Source organism: Rattus rattus, chromosome 3, assembly GCF_011064425.1.
Source record: "Rattus rattus isolate New Zealand chromosome 3, Rrattus_CSIRO_v1, whole genome shotgun sequence".
Taxonomy (NCBI): domain Eukaryota; kingdom Metazoa; phylum Chordata; class Mammalia; order Rodentia; family Muridae; genus Rattus; species Rattus rattus.
The window spans coordinates 181,470,806-181,474,933 of NC_046156.1; positions in this window are offsets into that span (position 1 = coordinate 181,470,806).

Below are 4,128 nucleotides of genomic sequence, written 5' to 3' on the forward strand. Positions count from 1 at the left end.
TCTCTCTGACTCCATCATATTCCTCCAACCTTGGCTGGGAAAGCTCTGTGATTCAGCAAAATTCATAGTTTCCATTATTCATTCCTCACCTTGACTTCAGACTCCTGGGACAAATATGACTTTCCCAATTCTAAAGAAACATTGCTGATAGGGCGGCTCTAAAGGTGATCACTATTGGTAATGGTAAGCTTTCCACCTTGCTTTAAAACTCATCATGAGGTCCATCCACAAGTTCAGTAATCATTAGGCTAATTTAATTGTTCCATGGTTCCAACTCCGAACACTAAATATAAATATAATTTAATTGTTCCATGGGTCAAACTCCAAATACGAAATATATATTCAGCCTGAGCCTTGTTTTTAAGTGATAAGCAAATACCAAACTCTAGTTAATGAGTAGATATGGAAATGTTTATGGGCACAATCTTTACCATGTTTGACAGAAAAAAGATAAAGGGATGATGAATATGCGTGTGATTTATCAAATGTGGGAAAAATTAATTGAGAAATTAATACGAGTAGAGAAAATAGGTCTGACTGTTGTATAAAGCTTTTGACTTTTGTATATTTAAAGTTTTTCATAAAAAAAAATAGGAGCATAAATCAGCTGTGTAATAATACTACCTTTTTCCTCCTTAAGGCATGATCTTAATAATAACCACAGGAACTTCAGGTCTTAATAATAATTTAGTAATCAGCCTATTAGCTCCTTGCCAGGTACTGCTACTTCCTAATGGTCCCTTTTCTTTCCACCTTGACTCCCAGAGCACTGTTCTCCCACCCAGGACCTACCCCATCAGCTGCCTCAGGTAGCCAGAGACTGTGGTACAAAATAAAGCCCCACATCTGGCTGTCACCCACTGGAGTTGTTCCAAAGACCTGGTATTGCTTCCCATGGAGCAATGCCTTCTTCTGTTCCATCTTCCTTTTAGAACCCACCAGAATCCTGATGTCTTCCTCTTAGGGAACAGCCAGTTGCCCCGTAAGACGTTGAAAAGCCAGAATCAGACCAGGGTGTAGGGAAACTCACTCTTAGCAGCCTCAATACTAGACAGTAGCTGGTAACCAGAAGAAGACTTAAGAGAGAGCCTATAACCCTCAATACTAGACAGTAGCTGATAACCAGGAGAAGACCTGAGATAGAGCCTATAACCCTCAATACTAGACAATATAAAGAGGCAGGCCAACACTGCTATGAGTTAGACTCCTCCTGAGCACTGTGAACACTGAAAACAGAAAGGTAATTTGAACAAGAAAGAAAGAATAACATCAAATAACAAATTTCAGATGCCCAAATCCCAGTATAAAAACAGTATACTAGAATCAGTTGTGGCTGGAGAGATGGATCAATGGTTAAGAACGCATGCTGCCCCTGCAAAAGATCCATTCAGCTTCCAGAACCCGGGTTGAATGGCTAGCCACTACCTGCAATTCCAACTTCTGGAGACACAAATTCCTCTTGTGACATCTATTGGTAACCATATGAATATCCACTCACACACTGACACACACGGACACACATATAGAGACATATTTTTTAAATAAACGTAAAACATGAAACAAAAAAGACAAGATAACATGTCTTCTCCAAAAATTACAAATCCACAGTACTGTCTCCTATAAAAATGAGCTTCCAGACAGAAAATTAAAAGAATACTTATCATAGAGAAATTCAAAGATGAATTAAATACACTCCAAAAGAACAAAAGCAAACAAGTGAAATAAGAAAGTCCACCCAAGATATGAAAATAAAATTCAACAACAAAAAAAATTACTGAGAAAACCCAAACTAAAGTGTGTTGGAAATTACAAATAATTAATACACAATCAAACGTGGTAAGTAAAAAAAAGAAAGAAAGAAAAGAAACCAAAAATTAAAACAAATCGGAACAAAACAAACAAACAAAAAACCCTCAGAGGAAAGCCTAAGTGGTAAAATAGATCATGGATCATGGTGCTGGGGGACGGAGTAGGGGAGTAAATCAAGATTGAAGGACGAGGGAAAGGAAATGGATCATGCTTCACGTGTCAATATTAAGTCTAGAAAAACATAAACAAATCAGTTGTACAAGGCCTGCACAAAATCAAGGCAGGCAAAAATCACAGCCTGAACATGGGAGGGACTCAGGAAGTCCCACCCCTAGTTGAGGAGCTATTAACAAGTGAGGGCTATTGGAGCATGGGAGGGACTCAGGAAGTCCCACCCCTAGTTGAGTAGTTATTAACAAGTGAGGGCTATTGGAGCATGGGAGGGACTCAGGAAGTCCCACCCCTAGTCGAAGAGCTACTAACAACTGATGGGTTTGGGCAGACAGTCAATTTCTTCAGAGATAGGACTCCAGAGAAACTAATCATCTCCCAATAGACTGTCCTACATCCATGCACAGTAGCACTTAGTACCTTAGCATGTGAGGTTGGTGGGGTGAGTGAGAGACTGGTAGACAGACTGAGAGGAACCTGAAGGGAAGAGGAAAAAAGAAGATGTGCCAATCACAAAAATAGAGTCCAAGATTCTTTTCACAGGAAATACAAGACTCTTTGTGCTAAGGTTTGGGAAGGAGATAGCCTACGTGCAAGAACAAGAGGCAGGGTACAGAGGCAACGGACATCATTTCAGGAGACCGGCTGATGCACCAGGGTTCTGTCAGCTCTCTAGGACTTTCCATTAGCGTCTTGCTAGCATAGGCAGCTTTCCTCACACGTAGAAAGCAGTGGCATGGTGGGATGCTTTTAAAGAATCTGGCTCCAGTTTTCTCTATTTTCAGTTTCCAAGGTTTTTCATGAAGGTGCACATTCTGTATTGCAAGTGCCATCCCTTTAACATTTACAGGGATAATAAGAGGAGTCAAAGGCAAAGTGCCATGAAAAAAATGTAGTAATTAGTCTTGAGGTGAGAGCTGCCTAACTTGTAAGATGTATTAAGGAAATAACAAAAGGTTTGACCTCAGGAACATGAAAGGAAAATGAGGCTAAGTATACAATATATGGTACTGAATCACACTACATATACATCTACACATATACATACACATGCATATACATGTATGTTATACTACATACATATTATCATATTCTTCTCCTCCTCTGTGTTTAGCTATGAGCTTAATGACATTCTGGGGAGTGTATTTAATACAATGGGATGAGGGCACAATTAGCTCAGAGAAGACCTGGTCTCCTGCTTCCTATTGTGCTTGTGGATCTGAAGCAATTAGCCACCCAGAGATGGCTAGCCGTGGACAGCAGATGTAAAGAAGAAAAAGGAGAAGCATTGTTGAATCTACGTCTTTGTCTTCTGCCTTCTCTTTTCTGTCAAAAGAATGGCATGTTATCTATCACAAGAGGACAAATTCTGGGGCACAAGTACCAGCTTAAATAATTTCTTTTGTAACCTGTTTTAATATTTTAAGAGAATCAGGCAATACATAGAAAATGCGGCCAATTTAGATAGCCGAGCAAAACATGCCATTTGGTCTCATTTATCTTAATAGGACTTTAAGAGCACCTTCATGAGCCATTAGGACCCATGAGTTGGGTGAGCTGAACAAGTGGTTTTACATAAGATCCAGTCCTAAATCTTTTAGTACCTCCTTACTTCATTAGAAGCAGATATACCTTTTAAATTTAAAATCACGGGGGTTGGGGATTTAGCTCAGTGGTAGAGCGCTTGCCTAGGAAGCGCAAGGCCCTGGGTTCGGTCCCCAGCTCCGAAAAAAAAGAACCAAAAAAAAAAAAAAATTTAAAATCACAAGAGTCATAACAACTTGTCCTGGAGGCAATTTCTATGGGACTTAGCATGCTGGCAGGGGTCAAGAGGAGTGTCTCAATCCCTCTGAGATGCCTCCCTCACCTGTCTCATGAGGAAACACGGCTGGCTTGGTCCCCTTCCCTCCTTCTGCTATATGACTGCATATGATCTTCCAAAAAAGCAAAAGGAAGAAGCCACCTAGGTGCCAATCAGAGATGTGTAACAGGGACAATAGAGCAAGAGCTCCAGAAGGGGACCGTGAGGAACAGTCTGTGAGTGGCACATATTACAAAGAAGATCTGGTTTTCTCCTAGGCGCTGTGGCCTTTCCATGATATCTACCATAGGAAGCAGTGACACAGCTACCCATAATGGATGTGGTTG